Source organism: Mycteria americana, chromosome 2 (assembly GCF_035582795.1).
Source record: "Mycteria americana isolate JAX WOST 10 ecotype Jacksonville Zoo and Gardens chromosome 2, USCA_MyAme_1.0, whole genome shotgun sequence".
Classification (NCBI taxonomy): domain Eukaryota; kingdom Metazoa; phylum Chordata; class Aves; order Ciconiiformes; family Ciconiidae; genus Mycteria; species Mycteria americana.
Genome location: NC_134366.1, coordinates 145,726,415 through 145,750,859, shown reverse-complemented (window position 1 = coordinate 145,750,859; position 24,445 = coordinate 145,726,415). Strand labels below are relative to the sequence as shown.

The 24,445-nt window shown below is 40.4% G+C and overlaps 1 protein-coding gene across 4 annotated transcripts in view; it reads right to left on the bottom strand.

Annotated features, from left to right (window-relative positions):
• WWP1 (WW domain containing E3 ubiquitin protein ligase 1) overlaps positions 1 to 23,725 on the bottom strand; it is a 63,962-nt gene extending 40,237 nt beyond the window's left edge. For 2 of the 4 annotated variants that reach the window (XM_075494886.1, XM_075494888.1), the window contains exon 1: positions 23,242 to 23,725. The gene's annotated coding sequence lies outside the window, so the exon portion shown is untranslated. Of the gene's footprint in view, positions 1 to 22,454; positions 22,670 to 23,241 lie in introns of all 4 variants that reach the window. The other 2 variants (XM_075494885.1, XM_075494884.1) reach the window with 2 other exon arrangements.
• Positions 23,726 to 24,445: the final 720 nt, after the last annotated feature.

Genomic DNA, 24,445 nt, shown 5'->3' with positions numbered 1-24,445 from the left:
AATGTTGGCTTAACACTTTGTAATACAGTGATCTGAAGATATGGTCCTAAATTCCATTTATTTCTATATTTGGTTTTAATGGCTGTCATAGCTGGAAAAAACAATTTACAAAGATACATACATCCAAATGAAAGTGCATCACTGGCTGCACTTACTAAATCATGATACTCATTTTTCATTCCCATCCACTAATTATACAAAGGTTTTTCTTGAAATTTGGCCAGTAAATTTCCATCTTCCCTGATATTAATCAGTTGTTATTGCAAAATAATGGAAGGTGTTGCAGTTTTATATTTTTAACAAATGGGTTCAAAACCCCCTGAAACTCTTCATTTGGAAGACAAACAGCTGAGGAAATTCTGTTTCCAAGTTTAAGTATACAGATACGAGAGTTTTTATAGATTGTACACATCTTTTCTGGCAACAAAATCACGCAATGATGGAAACATGTCCAAACATCCATTTTCAAAATGGCCTCTCCATAGGAGGGGTTTCTTTCAAAAAGCAGTCACTTTCTTGCTCATTGTTAAAACATCACCTTCACCTTGAAGGGACACGGTAAAGTGTCTTCATTTTTTTGAAAATATCTGTTAGTCATCATATGGCTAACAGCCACTTGTCATCACAGAACAGGTCAGCAAATTCAGAACACTCATCTTTTTGTGAAAGAAAAACGTGTAATTAATCTTTACGTTTTACAGCTCTTCTAAGCATGATGATAACCAGCGATCCTCTGCATGGTACAAAAGATTCTCCTGGTCAGTCCCCACGTCATTACAAATTATTGTAAACATTCTACTATTTAAAAGTCTTATTTTCATACAATTAACCACACTGATGACATCCTGCAGCATTTTGTGCACTTCTGGCTCCAACTTCCTTGTTGCTTGCCTATGCATGATGCAGTGAATGAATTCCACATGCAGTGCTCTCCACGTAACCTTACCCCAGAATCCTTTTTACTTGAGTCAAAGCAGCCATTGCATCAGTGGTTACATTTGCACAGTTTTTCCATTAAAAAAAATGTTGTTATTAAAGAAGTCATTTACTGTTAAGAATGTATCTTCTCTGGTACATCCTTCCTTAGTGACTCAGTTCTTTATGTATTTATTTATTGACCCAGAAGCTAGCAACTACCGTAACCTGAGCCACATTACAAACATCTATACTTTCATCCAACTGTACAGCAAGCCTCCCGCACTGTGGAATTTTTCCTAATATTTGTTTCTTCAAATCTTTGGCAATGTTTTCCAGACATCTTCCAACAGTATCTGCTGACAAAGGAATGCATTTTAGTTTGTCACCATCATTGTTTTCCCTGTATTATTTCAGAAATTTTTACTGCAGCAGGAAGATCAAGTGTTTCCCCCAATGGTATGTGGCTTCTATGTCTTTTGCTATTGAGAAACCTCAAAAGAGGCTTCTAAAGATCTATCATTAAGTTTAGTGAAATCTTGTAAAGTACTGGACTGAGTATCGCATGACTTCAAACATTGCTGAAAAAAACTGTAGAGGTTTGTCTTCATGTTCTGGATGCTTAGTTTTTAAATGCCTTGCTAATTGTGATGGCCTCCTACTATCATTAGCTGATATCTGAAGGTACAATATTCTCTTAGGGTGAGGTTCATCATTAACGATAGTGGATGTACATCCATATTCCAAATAGCCTTCTTGATAAACCCGAATTTTTGTGGTCAACATCTTGTCAGATCTAATTGCCATTATTTTTACCTCTTGATGAGGCTGACCAGGAGCTCATACTAGGAGTAGAAGAAGGTCAGCTCTGCCATGTTCTTATTGTTCACTTGTGCTCACACTATTAGTATTATCTTCAATCCATGGTCATTCTGCAGGAATTTTTTTAAGCCACTTGCCCATTTTGTGAGGGTTTGTTTAGTTAAAACTGAATAATATAACCATAAATCCACCTAACCGAGCACACGTAAACTGCATACATTGCAATACACTGAAAGCAAACGAACAAGTGAAGGTGCTACTGTGACCCCTCCACACTGTGGAATACTAAATGCACCCTCAGGACACCTCACGGACCATACATGACACAGGACCATCTGACATACGGACCAAGTGAGGGTACCAGTGTCAATACGTATATTAAATAGAGCTTAATTTCTTTCTTATTTTTCAGATAAAATGTAAGTCCTAATATTTTCTTCCCACACTTCAATGGATGGTCTTGTGCACCCCACTTTGGAGGCCACCGATACAGAAGACATTAAAGGAGCAACACATGCAATCAATTCTGTGGCAAGTAAACTCAAATTCTTGACAAGAAACCAAGATCTGCAATCTAGTTCTAAGCATATATTAAAAAATTAGTTTAGGCATACTTTTGTAACTGACAAATTATGATTATTTTTACTAGGTTTTTTTCCTCCTACTGTTTCAACCTGCATAGATCTAAAATGCTAGGGTTTTTTGTTTTTGTTTTAGTTGGTTGGTTGGTTGGGTTTTGTGGGTTTTTTTAACTCTATTCCTAGCATGCACAAAGCAAAATAAATATAGAAATAAAGAAATAAACTGCGCCAAAGTCCTCAGACAGTTCATTGCCTAATATCCTCAGACTTCAGGTTTCAGGTGCTGATTTATCTGCAAGGCATACCACCTGCCCTAACCTGAGTTTCTGGCTCTGCTTGCTACTAAGCTGCTAACTGCATTTGGCAAACAGGTGTCTGCCAATCTCCTGATAACAGGGAAGTGAGAATTCATTACACTTAGCTTTGCATCTTTCCCCTTGAAGGAAAAAATGACCATGATGCCTGGGAGAAATTATGACAATGCCAAGGAGATCCCAACAGAGGAGACGAAACAAAGTTAGGCTTGGGGTTGGCTGAGGGGCTGCATGTTTCTGCAATAACTACGTGACTGCATCCCATGTCAACAGTGCCCCAATGTTCTGTTTCTGCCCCTGTAACATGAACATCCTTCTATAATAGAAGTCTATCTTATATTCCTGCCAATATGGTACACCTAAGTACATTTACACAGCAATGACTGCAGTTCCAAATTTTTAGTATGTTGTAAACAAAATACTGCATTAACATCTACGTCAAATACTATTTAGAAATACAAATTAAAATATATGCAAGTGCAAAAAAAGCATTTGAAGTTTTTTAAATAAACATAGCTCTTTATCAACAATACATGAAGAAAGAGTTAGGTTATATTTTATATTTTAAAAGACTTTACTGAACAGAGCAAATTAGCTGAACTGACTGATTCTGGTCTCATCACGTTCCAAAGATTCCAAAGCTGCAGCCCCCCCCAATCCTTGTTTAACTGATTAGGAATTAAGAACTGGTTAGGAATTAAGGGGGAAGGAAACATTCTCTGAGTCAAAAGAAGAAAACTAAACAATTGGTTTTTCTAGTAACTTCTTTTTCAGGAATACGTCAAAAAGAATTATTTAAGGCTTCAGTTATCAGTTCTTTTAATCAGTAACTACCCAAACTCAGCTACTGACATTCTTAAACGAAATTAACAGGTTATTGTCTAACCAGCTCTGATGCAGGTTGGTTCTCCTGAGAGAAGAGAGCACCTGCTCACATCATGATGTTTGTAATTGCCATTCAAGATCCAAAAAGCTACTCTTATCTTATTACTGAAAAAAGCAAACAAACAAAAGAAAGTCTTCACTGCCTGATGCACACTGGGTCACACTCAGTCAAACATGTCTTTCTGTCTTTCTTCCAGGTAAACAAAGCCTTCAGGAAGAAAAGTTGGACAAGTTACATTGTACAAGATGAAGGAACTTATCTAGAGCTTTAGACACCTATTACTACTCCCTGAAGGCTGGTCTGGATATATGACAAACACTGCTGCACAATCGAGGAAGATAAGCGCAATCCAAAACTTAGCCCCTCCGACTTTGATAGGAAAATTACTATCATGATGCAGCCATGGTGGGGGGGATAGATGGGACACGGGACGACAACCCTGTTTATCACATGAACTGTTTGCAGTAGTGATAAAAACAGTATTAGTGACATTGTGTAAGGTACTAGTACTGACTGTCATATTCAAGAAAAAGACAGGACATGAAGAGCACTACTGGGAGAACAAAGACAATGAAAGAGCAGTGTAAAAACAATAAAGACTGGATGTAAATCTGCTCATCATCTATAAATATATCAGGAACATACAGAAAACAAAAATAAAGGCTACTGAATTAAAAGAATAGCGTTGACATAAATGTTTCCAAAAATCTCGGGTTTCTGGGGGGCAAGGTTGCAGCAGAGAGAGCAAGCATACACTGCATGAAACTAAGCAGGAACAGTAAAGAAGTCACATAGCAGAGGGACTGACAGACTTGCACTAGGATGGGATTACACCATCACTCTCTTGCCTCATTAGAAGTAAAAATTTTCATAAACTGAGAAAGATTAAAAGAAGTTCTACAGCTGGAAATTCTTCAAATACTGAAAAACTGGAAGTTTCAAGGACTAGCAGCCTCCCATCTTTATCAGCCAGAAGAAACTATATCTGCATGGCCAAAAATAATCAAAATTTCAACCAAACAAGTTGTCTGATCTTGGTGAAGGAAGGGATGGGATGGCAATTACATGAAGTGAAGTTACGATGATATTCATTTGGAGGACTGAGAAGTTTTCACAACCAGGGATAACATCAAAAGGAAAATACCAGTACTTTCTTGATCTAATTTGCAAGAAAGCCTATACTGGAAAGAAAAACAGGTGGTGAAAAAGCACTGAAATAAGGGGTTTTTTTAAATAAACAATTTTTTAAAGTTTTATTTAAAATAATGCAAGCCCTAACCATTAACGGGAAAGGGAACACTATATCCTATGGGCACTATTTACTGCTTTCTTGCACAATGCACACACTTTTTTTTCCTCAGCCCTAAATCCTTTTTTCTTGTTACTCAAAACGAATGCCCAGTTTGGATACTGAGCATGTTGATTAAGGGTTAAAATCTTTGAGGTTATCTCTACATAATCTTAAAAAGAGGATTACATACAGCAATGTAAGAGTCACCATCCTTGTAGTTATAATCTTCTTGAAAATCAGGGGATTAATTCTAACAGGGCTACAGTCACCACACATTCCCGAATATGAAATTGCTACATCTCTTTATTCAAGTTCTAGGTTAAATTTCATTGGTCTAAAGGATGTGAAGCTTTACTTTCAGAACTGTTTCACTGACACATACAACCTCCCCCCTCAAAATTCCTGGACATCAAAAATGAATTGAGAGTCTTGAGAGCTACATAAAGATCATAGTTATCACAACGCTTCTGTCTAAACCATCCTCATCATACATAACCATTACATCAACTGGAAGAGTACAACCTGTTTATTAACCTCTATAACAGATATTTTAAAAATTAGTATTACTTCAATTGTATAAATTATTTTGGGTAACTACAGATCAATTAGGACAAAATAAGACCCTAGCAAAAACACGGAATGGCTGACATAGTAGTCCATTAAAAAATTAAAGGATCATTTCCTAATTCAAGTGAATCAACAGTTTCATGGAAGATAGTATAGTTAACAATAACAGCATTTATAAATTTGCTCTAAATCTCCAAATGCTATTAAAACACCAGAAATAAAAGACAACCACACTAGTGGATGTTTCTTTAATTTATTTTTCAGTCTTTAGTAGATGATTTACTTATTCATGGCATTTAAGCAGATGCATTTTAAATGACATTATCTATTTGGTAATGAATCCACCCTGTTGAGGCTTACTATTGTGCTATATGGAAACAAGCGATGGTATTCCTTGTGAAGGTGAAAGCTAAAAAGCAGCAGCGAACTGGAGCAGCGAACATGTATTTATAAATTGACTGATGCTTTGAATCAGTAATTGAGGAGATTTTTCACGAAGAACCAAGAAACTCAGATGTAGAAGAGTACAACAACCAACACAGAAAGTCCTTTCCTTACTCATATGATACCACAGGAGTCAAGCTAGGAGTAAAACAAAAAAAAACTGTACCAAGTTAAAGATAGTAGGGTCTAATTACCTGTTATATCATTTCATAACTGTCCTGGTTTCAGCTGGGATAGAGTTAATTTTCTTCCTAGTAGCTGGTATAGTGCTGTGTTTTGGATTTAGGATGAGAATAATGTTGATAACACACTGATGGTTTAGTTGTTGCTAAGTAGTGCTTACACTGGTCAAGGACTTTTCACCTTCCCCTGCTCTGCCAGGGGCACAAGAAGCTGGGAGGGGGCACAGCCAGGACAGCTGACCCCAACTGGCCAAAGGGCTATTCCATACCATATGGCATCATGCTCAGTATAGAAACTGGGGGAGTTGGCTGGGGGGACAGCAATCATTGCTTGGGGACGGGCTGGGTGTCAGTCAGTGGGTTGTGAGCAATTGCATTGTGCATCGCTTGTTTTGTACATTCTTTTATCATTATTATTACTATTTTCTCTTCCTCTGCTGTCCTATTAAACTGTCTTTATCTCAACCCATGGGTTTTACTTTTTTTTTTTCCCTTGATTGGGACAGAAGGTCAACCCACTAAAAACAAACAAACAAACAAACAAAAAAAACCTCTAACCAAACAGAATGACATAGCCAGGAACTCAGAAACCATCCATAAAGCTGTGGTACAGAATTTCACAAGTCACTGTGTCCCTCAGCTGAAACTGACTGCAGTTTCATCTGATACAAGACAGAAGACTGAACTGAAAATAAATATAATTGTAATTTAAAGTGAGTTATATAATTGTAATTTAAAGTGAGTTATAGTCAATCACAATGTATTTGGGCTTACTGATGGTGCTTTAATGACCACTGATTTATTCTCTTGCTAATCTGACACTTCTGTTCCAGAAATAATATAGAATATGGTGGATAATAGAAAAGAAAAAATAAACATGAGCAGATTACACCATGAATGAGCATTGTTGAATTGAAAGTCTTCCTGAATGTCCAAAACCAGAATAAGAAAACTCGAGATCTAGTTGTATAAATGCACTGAGCAACAACAAAGTAAGTAGATCAGCAAAATGCCTAAATATTACTAACCTCCCCACTAACATCTTTAATTCAGTTTACTGTAAGCATAAGTAAGAATTGAGTTGGCTAGACAAAATCACCATAATGCTACCAATATTATTTTTCCTATATCAAAGAATATCTTTCAAACAAGAATGGAAACACAGAAAAATCTTTTCTCAATAGATTTTTTTTTTTTTAAACAAGGAAGCTCATCTATTCAAGGCTTTTCCTGCCCTCCCCCCCCCAAGCAAAAAGGTAGGAAAGGTTGGAGGAAGAAGGATAGGGTGGGGAAGAAATAAGTGAACTGAAACCCTAAAACCTACAGCTATTTAACATAATAAATAGTTCTATGGAGAGTGATGGGAAAATAACAATACTAACAATAGTTACTTTTCCTTGTTACAAAGTGTAAACACAAACACCAGAAAGGCCATGTGACTTTATCATTAAGTCCTACACGCAAGAAATCCTTAAAATAAAAAAAAGTAAACCAAAAATGGTTTAGGTTCAGATTAACAAGCTATCCAACAACACAATCATGCCTTTATCAGTATTATTTAGTGCTGGATTACCTGAAACTACCATAGTAACGTCACAATTCTGTTAGATATAAAACTGAACAATACATGCACTATCATAGTATTAGCAATACGAATTTGTGCTCTACACTTCAGACATTCCCTTCCTGTTCTGCCTCCACATACACACACTTTTGTTTTCAAGATGGGATAATGCTGCTGGCAACAACCTCCTTGTTCCTTCACTGGAAAAAGAGGGCCTGGAGGCAGAACTAGAAGTGTGGATGATTTCCTACTCTCCCCAACACAGTAGAACAACTGTCTTTTTCCTGAAAGATGCCCAAAGACAATTGCTTTGTCACTGCATGCTCCACCATGGGCAAAGCCTCCCAAGAACATCCCTCCTTCCCACACCTCACACTCCAGAAGATCAGAACAGCTACAGTACACAGAGATTCTGACCCCTACAGCCTCCTGAAATCACTGGTCACTTGTCCAAAACCTTTAGCAGTGTTGGAACAATTGGCCTCTTTACATTATCAAAAAAGCCACTACCATAAAAGCACAAGATAAAACCAAAAAAAGATGTTATTAAGTGGTGGTAAAACCAGAAATAGAAAAATCAGAGACAGTATAGCTGCTTTTAGGATAATACAGTTCCTAAAACAGCATAGTAAAGGAGTTATACAATAATCTGAAACAGAAGAGAGCTTTTAAAAGCAATGAAATTGTTGATATACCAATGAAAACTTAACTTTCCACTTTTCCTCTTCAATTCTCAAAAAGGGTTTACCTTCAACAGGTGGGGGGGGGGGGGGGGGGGACGGAGGGGAGGGAGGGAGAGGAGTCATGGCTCCTCTAAAACAAAATCAAAAAGTATAAGGTTGGAAGCAAATTTCTTGATGTGAAAATAAGAACAAAGAACAAAAATAAGAAAATAAAAAAGACATTTTCTTATCTCAGATGCAAGTAAATTTCTTAACTGATTCCTTTCCATTCAGACTGCTGGTTTTAAACTTCACTCAAACAAATACTGATGGACTGAAATGCAGGTCTTCACCTTAAAAAAACCCAAAATTCTGGGATACCATTTATTAAAAAGAAAAACTAGCAACTTTAAACTATTTAACAGAATACTTAGCTACTTATCAAGATTATAAGATTCCTGCAGATCCCTTTACTACTTACTTCTACTTACTAATAGTTTCTTCCTTGGCTATTGGTGAGTTTAAAAAAATATATATGTTACAAAAAAAAACCAAACGTATCCCATCAGACTTCTAAATATTACCTACACAAAAAATGGATCTGGAAAACTTGAAAGGATGGTAGTAAGTGCTGTTGAAAACATTTGTAACTGTAGGACATATTCTATGCTAATAGTGAATATTGGAAAATTTTTTTTAAGGCAATGGTCCAATGAAAATGCTCTTAGCACCAAACATTCATCCCATAAATGACACATTCACTACATATAACCCCAAATCACAAAATCACAGAATGGTTGAGGTTGGAAGGGACCACTGGAGGTTATCTGGTCCAACCCCCCGCCTCAAGCAGGGCCACCTAAAGCCAGCTGCCCAGGACCATGTCCAGACAGCTTTTGAGTATCTCCAAGGATGGAGACTCCACAGTCTCCCTGGGCAACCTGTGCCAGTGCTCGGTCACCCTCACAGTGAAAAAGTGTTTCCTGATGTTCAGAGGAAACCTCCTGTGTTTCAGTTTGCGCCCATTGCCTCCGGTCTTGTCACTGGGCACCAGTGAAAGGACCCTGACTCTGTGCACCCTCCTTCAGGAATTTTTGCACCCTCCTTCAGGAATTTATATACATTGATGAGGTCCCTCCGAGTCTTCTCCAGGCTGAACAGTCCCAGCTCTCTCAGCCTTTCCTCAAAGGAGAGGTGCTCCAGTGCCTTAATTGTCTTCATGGCCCTTTGTTGAATTCTCTCCAGTATGTCCATGTCTCTCTCGTACTGAGGAGCCCAGCGCTGGGCACAGGACTCCAGGTGTGACCTTACCAGCACTGAATAAAGGGGAAGGATTGCTTCCATCAACCTGCTGGCAATTCTTTGTCTAATGCAGCCCAGGACACCATTTGTCATCTTTGTCCCCAGGGCACATTGTTTCCTCATGTTCAACTTGGTGTCCACCAGGACCACCAGGTCCTTTTCTGCCAGCAGAATGCCTTGCTTTTTCCTGTTAAAACTCACAAGTACTACCAAAACCATGTTCAACTGACAATATTCCTCACTCCTTTACCTAGGAGTAGCTTACAAGCCTTTTCAAAAAAAAGGAATTACTTGAGGCTGAGAGGACTGAAAAAAGACCCAAAAATGTTAAGTAGTAAATCCAACCTCAATAAAACAAAGGAGAATAAAGCTGTGAGAAAGTCCTCATACTTTCTGTTATCATCAACATGCTTTTTGGAGTGAATCTTCAGACCAGCCAAAACAGTAAGCGACACAGTAGCATTTCATTTCTCATATTTTCACCGAGCCCATAGCACATATTGACAGGTATAGATATACCAGTGGCTTCCTTAGGATCTGCTTTGACATTAGTAGAACTTCAGCTTCAGCAGTCTCCTCCTCATGGTCTACAAGGCCTTGTCAGCAAGGCAAGGCATTAGTTCCTCCTGACAACTAACAGCTTCTCCAGAGATACTTCAACATCCGTGATACATTGCAAATATGTTGTTATTAAGTTCCAAGTTGCCAACCCTACAGCAGACCTACATAGAACTGAACCGGAAAGCAAACTGTCCTTCTTAAAATCACAGAACATCCTGACACGGAAGAGACCAACAAGGATCATCAAGTCCAACTCCTGACTCCACACAGGGCAACCTAAAAGTTAAACGATGTATCTATGAGCACTGAACACTTCTTGAACTGGAAGCGTTGGTCAGTTCCCAGAGCTGTGATATAATTTTATTAGCAAGACTTGGTGGAATGAGTCCCATGACTGGAATGCTGGAATGGAGCGCTACAGGCTGTTCAGGAGGGATAGGCAGGGCAGGTGAAGCAGATGAGTTGTATTCCATGTAAGGGAGGGTTTGACTGTACAGCCCTTAACAGTTAGTGATGATGTGGTTGAGAGCCTCTGGGTGAGGATTAGGGTGATAGAAAACAAAGGAGATGACGTAGTAGGTCTCTAGTACCGATCGCCCAGCCAGGATGTAAGCACTGATGAGTTATTCTGTAGACAATTAGGAGAAATCCCTGCATCTGTAGCCCTTGTCCTTATGGGAGATTTCAATGTCGCAAATATCAACTGGGAATACCATACTGCTGTGACGAGCAAGTCTGGGAAATTCTTGAAGTTTGTGGAAGGTAACTTCTTGTCACAAGTACTCAGTGAGCCCACTACGAAAGATGCTGTTGTGTGAATACTCACTTGTTATTTGTGAATAGAGAATGACTCATGGGAGGCATGATGGTAGGTGGCTGTCTTGGCCACAGTGATCACAAAATGGTCAAGTTTAAAATTTTCAGTGTAATGAGAATAAAGGATAGCAGAGTTGCTACCCTGAACTTCGGGACAACAAACTTTATGCTATTCAGGGAGCTATTTAGCAGAGTACCCTGGGAATCTGCTTTTGAGGGCTTAGAAGCCCACAAGTGCAGGTCAGCCTTTAAGAACCACCTTTTAGAAGCACAGGAGCAAGCAATTCCAGTGTGTTGTAAGTCAAGCAAGCGGGGCTGAACAGGGAACTCCTCATGGAGCTCAAGAGGAAAAAGAAATTGTATGATCTCTGGAAGCAAGGTCAGGCTTTGCAGGAAGATTACAGAGCCAGGCTTCGTATATGCAGGGAAAAGACACAAAAGGCCAAAGCTCAATTACAGTTGAAACTGGCCAGTGTTGTTTCAGATAACAAAGGCTTTTCTTAAGTACGTTAATAGCAAGAGAAGGTCTAAAGAAAACATTGGACTGACACTTGTTGAAGATAGCCATCTGACTAATAGGCATGAAGAAAAGCAGAGGCATTCAATGCTTTTTTTGTCTCAGTTTTTAATAAAACTGATAGACCTCAGGCTGCCCAGTCCCCTAAGTCAGAGGGCCATGAGTATGGGAACAGTGACTTTCTGTCTGTGGACACTGAAATTGTAAGGGACCAGCTGTATCAGCTGAATGTTCACAAGTCCATGGGGCCTGATGGGATTCATCCCGGAGTACTGAAGGAGCTAGCAGATGTTACGGCAGGACCCCTCTCAATCACCTGTCAAAGGTCTTGGGAGTCAGGGGAGGTCCCTGCTGACTGGAAGGTAGTCAATATTATTCCAATTTACAACAAGGAAATGAGGAAAGACTCAGGGAACTACAGACCTGTTAGTCTAACCTCAGTTCCCAGAAAAATTATGGAGATCATATTGGGTACTATTGAAAGGCATTTAAAGAATAATGCAATCATCAGGCACAGTCAACACAGGTTCACAAAGGGAAAGTCCTGTTTAACTAATGTGATGTCCTTCTAGTATAGGGTTACCTGCCTCGTGGATGAAGGGAAGGCAGTGGATGTACTATTTGTGGATTTTAGTAAGGCTTTTGATACTGCCCCTCACAGCATCTTTCTGGACAATTTGTCCAACTGTGAGATGAGCAGGTTCACAGTGCACTGGGTGAAGAACTGGATGAGGGGCAGAGCTCAAAGGGTTGTAGTGAATGGGGCTACATCTGGTTGGCAACCAGTCACCAGCAGTGTTCCTCAGGGCTCAATTCTAGGGCCAGTTCTGTTCAGTATTTTTATCAATGATCTGGATGCTGGAGTTGAATGCACCATGAGCAAGTTTGCTGACTGGGAAGTGGAGAGGGAGGTGCTGATCTCTTCTCCCTGGTATCCAGTGATAGGACCCTCAGGAATGGTTCAACGTTGTGTCAGGGGAGGTTCAGACTGGACATTAGGAAGCATTTCTTTACCAAGATGGTGGTCAAACACTGGAACAGCCTTCCTAGAGAGGCGGTCGATGCCTCAGCCTATCGGTGTTTAAGACGCATTTGGACAATGCCCTTAACAACAGGCTTAACTTTTGGTCAGCCCTGAATTGGTCAGGCAGTTGGACTAGGTGATCATTGTACGTCCCTTCCAACTGAAATAGCCTATTCTGTTCTTGCCCACTGACAGCTTGGGGCCATGGCCGCTTCCCTCGGGAGCTTGTTCCAGTGCTTGACCACCCTTTCAGTGAAGAACTTCTTCCTAATATCCAATCTGGACTTCCCCTCACGCAGTTTTAAGCCATTCCCTCACATCCTATTACTGGACACCAGAAGGAGATCAGCACCTCCTTCTCCACTCACCCTCATGAGGAAGTTGTAGACAGCAATGAGGTCACCCCTCACTCTCCTCTTCTCTAAGCTGAACAAATCGAATATCCTCAGCTGCTCCTTGTAAGTCACACCCTCTAGTCCTTTCACCATTTTTGTTGCCTTCATTTGGACCAATTCTAATATTCTTCACACACCAAGTCTGATACAAAAATTTCTATATTTATATTTCTTAAGCCAACCTATATGCAGTTCTCACCCTCCCACCTCAGAAAACAAATCTCTGTCCACTCATGTTGGCATGGAGAGCAAGCTACATACAAAAATATTTTCTGTGTTTTTTCAAGCGCATTCACTGACCATTGCTTCAGATGATGCAATATTGATCCATGCATTGTCTAAAAGAGATTGCCAGCCTCACAGTAGGGTCTAAGAAACAATATAGTACAACTACAGATGTTTACAAAAACCTATTTTTCAGAGTGTTATGCAGGAGGTCCAAACAAATGACAGACTGTGATTCCACTGCACATGTCTGCCAGTTCTGTTTTACCTTATAGACTAGCAAAGACCTTTTCAGCCTGGTTTCCCAAGCAAACATCACATGTATGACTCATACAGTCCACCTGCCTCTTCCCACTCTTCCTTTCATCTCCATCCCTCTAAATGAATCTGTTCACCACCAGATTCAGTTAAAATAAACTGAGAAGTAATGCCCTCTGATACACTAAGTTCCCATGAGCTCCATGAAAATCAACAGCTAGGCAGAAGAAAAAGACACAATTTCCTGCACTTGCTGAGCAAAGGGCTGCAGCATAAACTCAAGCTATCCACACTGGCTGGCTCAAAGGCTACACAATCACCACAGACACAGCTCTGAATCAGTCTGAGCTGGAGCTGTGCATAGTGGCTTTTTTACTACAAGAAAGAAAGGCCTAACAGCAGAGGGAGAAGAGAATTGTAATGATATAAGAAAAATTTGTATGAAGCCTAGTTCCACTGCTCACAGAGCAACTTATGGGCAAAATATTTAGGGTACACCTCGTTTATGAATCTTGATCACAACAATGTTTCCAGGTCCTACCACAATATCAAATAATGAAAAATATCACAACGCCTCCTATGTGTATTACAGATAGGACCACACGCACAGTGAAACAAATGGAGTAAACGTCTTCCAGGTTGCTTGAACAGAACAATGGTAGTTAAAGGCCAACAGTCCAATACATATGTCAAGAAATCAGGGAAGAGTATTTTCTCCTTCATTTTCATATTCAGTTTTCATATCTGGCCTTCATATCTGCCAGAATACATAATACACTAGCTACATGCTAGTCTTCAGCCTCTCTGGGTTGCCTCTCTGGTCTGCTATGGATGTTCCTCTCTGGTCTGCTATGGATAATCCTAACAGTTGGTATAAATTATTGTTTATCAGACTTGCATCAAGAGCAATGTAAATTAATATACTAAGATATATCTCTAAAATACAGGCAGATTTTAGTAGACCTACACTGCAAACAGAAAACATTACCGTCGTTACATGTACGCACTTCCATATTAAATTTAACTCTACAGGTAACATATTATAACAATATGGAAAATGGAGAAGTATGGGCTTCAGAACAGGCAGGCAGCCTGCCCACATACCAAGAGTGCCCAGATAGCTTATAAAATCCACTCACAAGAATTCGTGCCTGTCACCACCACCTTATTAGTCACAATAGCCATGACTAGTGTAAGCACATCTCTTACAGTCACAGCAAAATTAACAAACCAACAAATTCCAAAGGAACATAAAACAACATTAAAGATGTTAACCAAGAGTGCTGCTGTTTCTGTTACACCCTCCCCCTTGTTTTTGTGGGGATATGAAGAAACCATGATTAAGGAATACCAATAATGGGAAATACATTAATACTGCCCCACAAAATAGTCTCCCAGTCTCCCCATTGTTCTGGTAAGTCAGTAGAACACAACAATTCAAAGAAGAGCGGAAGCGAAACCTACCTATTGTTATGAGCTAAAGTGGCAGAAAGGGTCCTTGCACATTTTTTGGCACTAAGAGATTTGATGTCATCCACCTCTCCTCAGTAACTCTACCTCAAAAAATAGCTCAAAGAGGTATAAGTAGAATTCACTGTATGTTCTCACTCTCTTTTCTCTATGTGCTTTTTTAAATGTGCTATGCAAGCCTCTTTCCAGCTGCCAATCTCAGCAGTGTTAAAACACTAAAACATGTCTGTCCTAATTCCAAATCACAGACTGCACTGATTTTACCTATTACTACCTGAGAGCACTTGCCCAAGCGTTGTCACATTTTTTCAAAAATAGCCCTTCAGTCTCTACAGTGCTAAAGAATTCAACCTGATCAGTAAGGCTCCCAGGCGATAAATAATTCTCACTGCTTAAAACAAAGAGTTGCTTGCTTCTGGTAATTATTTTCCAATATGATTCTAATCTGAGTTAATCTGATTCCAAAATTTAAATACATAAAAATGACAAGTTGAGAACATGAAAATGAATAACACCAGTCTTACTGGAAGAGCCCAAAGCTTGACTTCTCAAGGGTCAATACTGGACCACATCAATACACTGCATATTAAGTTTAACTCAATGCCACAAAGGAATCAGTGGGCTATAAGAAAACTACTTAAATTTTGTAGTAAGAGAGTGTTTGAAAATATTAGTTATTTTCATTTTAGGTGAACAGATGGAGTTCATGAGATACTCTCATGAGGGTCAGTATCCTTTCTGGTGACAAGCTAAAGACTAAATTAAATAACTTAAAATCATTAACAGCTAATTCTTGAGAACAACACTGCCTTGAAACCAAATGAGTACAAAAACTGCACAGAAAAGGTCATCCAACTCCTCACTGAAAGAGGTCAATTTTCAAAATTATTCCCTTATTCATGTTGATTTTTGAAAAACTTTTGAGGGTACATATTACAGACAGAGGAAAGACAAGCAAGGGAAAAGCATCTCCAGCATCCTTTACCCACATAACGTACACTTGCATGACATGGTCAACACACACATCTACCAGCCTGAAGAGTATTAAGAATCCTTAGTCATTCTGTAAATCCTCTTCCATATAAATCACTCTTGCTGTCCTTCTTTGTACCTTCTCCAGTTCTACTATACACCTTCTGAGACAGGGTGGAAAGTGGAAAAGATGAAAAAATGCACAAAGCATTAATTCAAGATAGCAGTACGCTGTGGATATAAATAGTGGCATGATGATGTTGTCTGTTTTATTCTTTATTCTATTCCTACATCTTCTACATCAACCTTTGAAACCATCAGCCTTTGAGCTGCAGGGGTGTCAATAACATCTGGAAAAATGTTCTTACTTCCCCTCTTAAAGGGGAGGGATTGAAACACAAAATCTTCAATTATGCAGGAAAATAAGGCCAAAGTGTATGTCTCTGCTAACACAGATTTATTTAATCTAATTTAATTTCTTACGGCCTTTAAAGCTTTGAAACTGAAGCAACCAGCATAATAGATTTACTCAAAATAGACAAGAACATCAACCAACTCTGAAAGCAAGCTGTCCCTGGCAGTCAAAAAAAAAAATCCAAGAAAGGCTGTAGTGGGCTGTCTAGACTAACTTGCTCATAGGAAGTACTTAAAAATGCAGTTAGTTCATGCACTGAAGTGCAATCTGTATAATCTTTTCTATTAAAACTCCTACTATTTAGCAATGGATTTTCTCCTTGCCTGTATAACAATCTATTCCTTATTTTGAATCATACATCAACCAATCCCAACTGAATCTTGTAAGAATTACTTCTTGATAGACTACCCTACTCAACTTTTCAAAGTGTGCTCTAACATCTCTTTGTTTAGTTGTATGACAGAGGCTTAAAAGCATAGGCTGGAATGTACTCATAGTCTATTCAAGGTTCTGTTAGCCTCTGCTGCGGGCCTCTTCCTTCACTTCTTTTTATGCTAAAAATAAACAATAAAACAATTTATTTGCACAGGAGCAGTACTATTCTAATAGTTTTCTCCTGAATCAGTTATTTTTTCCTGATCAAAAATGGAATACAAACAACAAAGAAACAGAACAGTCCGCCTGTAAAAGAAGCAAAGCTAAGAGGTCTCCACATAGTACCAGAACCACTTGCCATACGATAGTAACATTTAGCAGTTTTCAGATATGCTTATGTAATTAATATAAAAATAATACACAAGCTAGTATATGTTAACTTCTTAATGTATTCCAACATTACTTTTTATTCCATTCCTAATCGTACATTTTCATAAAGCCATTCATAACTATGTTGGGCTCTTATTACCAAAACTTAATTTACACCCCATTTTGATGAATAGTTCTAGCTACTCCTTCCAATACGCATTAGGTCCCCTGTTAACACAAAAATGCACCTATTACTAAATATTAAACTAGCCTGTTATGTCCCTCCAAAGTTTCCACTTCCATTACTCAATAAATAATTTCGCCACCTACAGTTTTTGCCAGTCCATTAGTAGCAGTCTTTTTGTCACGTTACAAGCTAAGACTCCAACTAGTTTTCTTCTCTATAGCTATTTCCTTAACAATGCAGTTTTACTCATCATCCCATGACAACATAGCTTTGTCAGCAACCTCTCACAAGACATTCAGCCAGGGATTTATTTTATTTTATTTTGAAATGGCACACAAATATCAGTCTTCTACCAGATTTTTCAATACTAATTGAATTTTTTCCTTGTAACTTGCACCCAGAAGTCAAAACATACTTTTTTCTTTTTCTTTTAAACCCAAAATCTTTCCAGCTACTACAGTTAGACAGTGATAATTTTTTAAAAAGATAACACTGTAAGAAGGTAGCTGGAAGTGGAAAATAAAAAGTGCCAAGAGTGAGGACTAAAGGAAACTGAAATTTAAGAAAAAGCAGCTTCCACACTTCTAACCCAAGGGAAAGAGAAAAGGGAAGTTCGGCAATCCTGTTGCTCTTCATCTCCTATTTAGCTTTCCTCTTATATTTTATTGTGCTTTTTGACTGTTATGTTTATACACAGACACTTTAATGTCACTGTGTATACTAGAAAATGCAAGAGAGCTAATTCCAATACACCAGTCAGTAAAAACAAGGTCAGTTTTTAAGATGAATGTATCTTGACTTGTTCAGCAGTTTTAGTTCATGCTTACAAACAACAACAACAAAAAAATTTACTGAATTTCTCAAGAACTAGCAGAGCACTATGTTTCAAAACTGGACATGTGTCCTTTTTTCAGTTCTGAGGCCGAAGTATATTGTGCAATTTTACAGATTATGAACTTTATCTTTCCTGTTTACTTTTCCCTATTCTAAAACTACAACTCCTTTGATTTGATTTATACTGACAAATCACTGGCTACTTTGAAATGCACATACAATCCAAAGTTCTCTCATATTTTTCACCCACCTATATGAGGAACAGATAAAAGGTTTCATTTGTTTCTTTTTTAAAGGACTCTTCTGCTAATCTCCTGCTCCATTTAAATGCTTATAGCAAAAAAATCTTGGTTAGAAACCCCAGTAACTAGAAATGGGCGCAGAGTATACTCTGTATACTTTTGTCTGTACTCAAAGAAGCATGGACAAGAGCTCTCTTCTGCCCACTTCAGGCTGCAAAGTGAAGATACTTGCATGTGTAAAACAGAATTATTTTGCTGTTTATTTTTAAACTGTGACATCCTCTTCTCGTCATTTTTAATCGTTTTCTTCCACATCCACAATGATTTTCAGCAAGATGACTAAAATCCTAATAGAAAAAAAGTAGATGGAGTAATCTGTGCCGTTAGAACTACTTGAGAAGGTCAGTTACAAACATGTATTTGTATTCTCAATACCATTTACACATAAGACAAATCAAGAGAATGTCCTCCTGTGTTTTCAGTAACAGATATTTGAAAGAATTATTCTGAAGTGATCCGAGCCAATGAAAGATTCCTTGCATTAAACATCAGAGGCTGAATTTCACTACACAAGAAAAGACTATTGGCCGTACTAGTTACATCACACCAAGTTAACATCCTTAACAGTGAGGATGTTAAGTCTTCGGGTTTTGAACTGGGTACATTTAAGTATGCTCAGACCCTAGTCACTTAAAGCAGAACATAAGCATCTCTAACATATTCCAGCAATAAGAAAAATGGTGATTAATAACAAAAGTTTCAAAAGCCCAGAATGTAATCTGCTTTGTTAAATGCATGCTTCACTCCAGTTTTTATTGAAGACTTCATTTTAGTCAAAAGTCGTTATAAAGTAATACAACCAGCTAAGTAAATTTCAGTTTATTCTTCAAAGTCAGTAGAATTTGTAAGTTAAATCCAAATCCATATTCTCTTTAAATAGGATTTTGAAAGTGCTTTTTTGACAATACCGAATTATCAAACTGTACTTTAGATTACAAACTTACACAATCCTCAACATTGACTCAGGGGAGAGGGAATAAAAAAATCGTTTGTTTGCCATATATCTGCTGTTACAGAACCACAGCAGCATACAGTCATGCAAACCTGCAATGATTAATTGCTTCATACTACATACCACACGTGTAGTAGTTACCAAGACATACTTATAACATGAGCATAAAGGTTTCCCGGACATACTTTCCCTGAAATGCTAAGAAATTAAAAAAAAAAAAAAAAAAAAAAACCACAAACAACAAAACAAAACAAACAACAACAACAACAAAAACAACCATAGCACTCTCCCAGGTAAATAATTCTGACATACTATAACCATTCTGACAGGTGATAGCTTCCCTGGAACCTCTAGTGTTCCTCTGTAAAGAAACACTACACTTGCAAAACAGAGCTAAACTTAAGTATGCTTCTGGTTAAAGCATTAGGTACTCAAGCACAGCAAAAACATATCCCAAGAAGCAGTAATTAGAACTTTTCACTTACAGAAAGCAATTAAAAACAGTAACTCCCTCTTAAAAGGTACTGTAGCAAATTTTAGCAAAAACCATGCCATGTCATTGTTCTACAGGAAAAAAAAGAGGGTGCACCAGTCACAAGACCTGTTCATTTCTAAAAGTCTTTGGAAGGCCTCTTCTGGACACTCCTGTTGAAGAAGAGGAGATTTTTGTCTCCAGCCGTATCCTTTTCCTTCAAGAAAACAGAGGCAAGATCTGCAATACTTCCAATGGTCCTTACCTATAACTATGTTATGTCACTACACGACAATGTCAGCAGATTATGATAAATCTGAACTAAGACCTACAGAGAAAGAAAGTGGCCTACTGATGCCACGAAAACAAACTTTTAAAGAAGGACCTGGATGTAATCAACTCCTATTGTCTGCATTTATACATAGACCAAAGTAATAGAGAAGAATGTCACTAGACATTTCTTAACTCAGAATTCAAAGGAAGAGTTCAGCAGTTCTGGTTTACAAGTTTCATAAGGATGGCAAAAACAACAGGATTTTAGTGAATCTGACACTACCATAGAAACTGGGGAACCCTGCCCCTATTCACACAATTATATAGGAAGGCACACTGGAGCAGCTTTTCTACTGACTTTGAGTCATATGCAACTGATGCAGAGCTAGAAAGCCATTTTTTTTTTAATTGAGGTGAATGTTACATTGCGCAGAAGCAGGTAAGAGGAGTACTAGCCTAGCTTAAAAGATATGACATTTTTATTGGTAGCTTCACTCTTTCTCTTCAGTCTTTATGAAGAAAGAGAGTCTTTTTAACCAAGTTAAAAATAACTTCCAAGAATCACTTAAGCGTAGTTTGCAGGAAGCACTTTGTTGTTGTTGTTGTCTATCACTCCATCCACTCCCTCTCCAAGCCTTCTCACTTCACTATCTGCATTTGACCCAACTAAATTCTAGGATGAACCTGGTTTTTTTGGAGGGATTTGGGTTGTGGTTTTTTTAAGCTCACAATGAGTGTTTGCTCTAAGTGCATAAATAGTAGCCATTTCCAATTAATAAACATAACTCAGGTCATAATTTTTTTATTATGGTAACCTAGTTTTCAAATCCAGCGTTTTAATAGCAAAGGAATACTGAAGCATGAAGAAACTGAATGCAATACCAACTTCCTGTCATAGATCCTTACCCCCAACTCTTCTTTGTATCCAAAGACCAGGAGAAATCTCTTTGCCCACACACATTCTTTTAAGAGAAAAAACAGAAAAGTGGGTAGAAGTTCCAACTTATCAAAATGTCCAACTTCATACAGCAAGATAAGAAGGAAAACGAAAAGCAGTAGAACTAGCAGAGATTCCTCCTTCTTCCAAGGGTTCCACAGATTCAGGAAAAGGGGTTGGCTCTGAACTCTATCAGTATTCCCATGATTTAAGAAGCACTTGTAAACAGGTGATTATTTAAACTCTATTGCCAACCCTTTAGCAAAAACACACAGGCTGACTTACAATGTTTTGTTCACTGATGTTTAGCAACAAATTATTTTTCCAACAAAAATAATCTATATCCTTTTGGTAACAAGGTGTCCCATGATGACAGATTAAATCAGTCCTGGGTACATAAAATTGCTTTCATGTTTTCAAGTATAATTATGTATTTAAGGGAAGTATTCTACAGTATCATTGGAAAAAGACTACTGATAGTGGTAAGTTACTCAAGCTAGAAGCATTTATCAGATCAGATCTTTAAAACATAGCTCAAAATACACACCAAAGAGGTGACAAAAGGATGCTAAACCCACAGTTTCACAAGCAACAGGAGCTGACAGTATTTCTAGTTGCTCCTTTTGAAAGCATCTTTGTCAAGAGTCCAGATAAACTGTGCTTTTACAATTGTAAAATTTTTCTCAAAAGGATGAAAAATCCTCCAGATTTTTTCTATGCAAAATTTCTTTAATCTTTGTTAGTATTAAAATCAGTGAGAAGTACTAATTCAGTTTATACCTTGACCAACACAGACTCAGATAAGGCAGCATACAAAACTAAAAAACAAAACAAAACCAGACCAAGTTAGTAAAGCATTATCACAGCCCACCAATAACCAGTTTGTTCCTGTATCACAAAGGGATTAAACCAGAACACAAATTTTAAGGGGAGACTCTTATTACTATGAAGGCCATGTTGTCTTTCACGTGTATGACCATATATAACCCAGCCACCTGCAGTCAGTGACAGTATCACCTAGTAAGCCAGTGTTATTAAACTTGCATAACATGGAGTTTCTTTAATGCAAAATATCCTGATGATTTTCTACATGACACAGGTGCCGTGTGAAAATATGACTGAAATATGGAAAGCTCTTTTTACAGTTTCACCCAAACATCAAAGAGCTGCCATTAAAATTATTAGATAGTGTTAAGTCCTTTTCTCTCTCTGATGTACAGTTTAAACATTTATAGATCTGGAAGCAGAGCCAGACCATCCTAGTTAAACTGGGATGAGAATTGGTGTTGTTCCAAAAATAAGACATCTACAAATAAAAACAAGTAAATAAACACTTCCACTGAGTTGTAACATTTTGCCACAACATAAACAAAGATAAATGACATAAATAGGTCTTTTGAGGTCTTGAATTCACACAGTCTGCTCAGCAAAACATACATTAAGAGGGCCCAGAGAGACTGGCAGACACACATAATTTGAGCAGTAACCGTAATGACTTCCCGCCCTGCTGTGCCCCCTCCTCTTGAGAGGAGGCACACTACACATATTGTGAGGGGTGACAGCAGCTCACCGTAGAGGGGAAACGACTCTTCACCTCCTCCCTCCCCAGTTTCACCAAAGGAAGGTGAACTGAAACGTAACAAGATCTTTCTGCTCTGGTTTCATCCCGTAGATAACCAAGCAAGGGCCGGCCATGGGACTGCCTCACTGACTCCCAGTCACTAACGCCTCTCGCAGTTCACTCAGCGTTGACACAGGTCAGGACTCAGCCCTCAGTCACCCTCACTCGAAAGGCCGTAGACAGGAATAAACAAGGTTATTCGCCTGACACCGGACACCGGCGACACTCCCCCTCTCCTTCCCTCCCGCCCCATACCTCCACAAGCTCACCAAAGTACCGACCCTCCCTTCCCCTTGCCAGGTGTGGGCCAAGAGGCCCTCAGCCCTGTCCAGACATGAGCCAGGGTGGGAGAGGGCACGGAAACACAGCAATCCTCCAGTCACCAAACGGGGACATCGAAAGGGGAGAAGCAACAGCCGCCACCCCCCTCCAGTAGGGCCCGGGGGTGCGACGAGTTTTAGTGCCGGAAAGGAGAGACCGAGACCTTACTACAGCTCCCTTCGCCATTTTAGCCCCCACGCCCATTCCCCTCCTCCCCGCCCCTCAGTGACAGGGGCAGCTCGCACCCGTCCAGAGCCCACCCCCCTGCCCTCGCCGCCCCCGCTTCCCCACGGCCGAACGGCGGCGAAGGAGAGCGAGAAAAACGGCAGCCGTTTTTCTCCTCAGGCCGGTCGGGCTCCGCCGGGCCAGACCGCAAAGCGAAACGGCTGCGGCACAGCCTGTTTTGTTTCCTTACCGTGGCTCACAGCCTCACAGCTGCTGCCGCCTCCTTCTCCTTCCTCCCACCTTTTTCTTCTTCTTCTTTTTCTCCTCCTCGCCGCCGCGGCAGCTCCTCACCCCTCCGCGCCGCGCTCCGCCGCCGCCGCCGCCGCGCAGAATGATGCCATCTCACAGCGGCATCGGCGGCTCCTGCACAACAACCCCCCTCCCGCCGCGGCCGCCCCTGCTGCTGCTGCTGCTCCCGCCGCCGCCGCGCGCCCCCAACGGCCGAGCCAGCCTCGTGCACGCGCCCCGGGCACGGGGAGCAGGAACTTGTGGAGCCGCCGCCCGGGCGGGAGGGCCCAGTGGGAACCGAGTAGTGCGCAGCGGCGGTGGGAGGGAGAAGGAGAGCCCGAGCCGAGGCTCTTCAAAGGGGACAGGGCTTATTCCTAGCGCCTGCCCCGGGCTGAACCAACTTGGGCGCTGCGGCGGGGAGAAGAGCCGAGCGGACGGAATCAACCTCTCCGGAGGCAGGGGAGGAGGGGCCAGGCTCCAGCGCCGGGGTGCCGTCCGCGGGGAGAGCGTGCTGGGGCAGGATAAGGACGGCTTTTGTGAGTCACTGCTCCCCCGAGAAAGCTCCTCTGCGGCGGCGGCGCCGAGAGCCAGCACACCCCGGTGGTGTGCAAGCGATAAAGATGGGGGGTGTCTTCTCCGCCCGCCGCCCTCCCGGGCTACGCAGGCGGGGCGGGCTTCTGCGCCCCGCCGGGAGGCTCCGCCGCGGCCGTGACAGTCGCCGGTCTCGGAGCCAGCGGGATCCGTTCGGCTGGTCCCCTTCCTCTACCGTCTGACCTCTTCTCCCTCTCTGAATAACTTACGCTCTCCCGCACTTAGGAGGACGGGTGGAGGTGGGGGGAGGCAGTTCCTCGCAGCCCACGGCGGCCGTGGAGCAGCTGACAGGGACGCCTGGGGCGCGCGGGCCCGCGGTGGCTGCCCGGCTGCCTCGCTGCAGTGCGAGTTGCCTTCGACCCCAGCAACACCTTGAACACCACCCCCGCCACGGGCAAGGGGGCTCTCGTCGTTTGCCACCGTTAGAAAAGGCACAGGCGTTCCGTTCGGATTTACAAACCTAAAAGTACTTCTGTGCACAAGCATGTGAGGCTTAAGTTGTGACTTACATTGAAGACTAATGAAGCTTTAGCTTTGTACCGTACGACGTAAATGCTATGGAGGCAGCGGTAGCA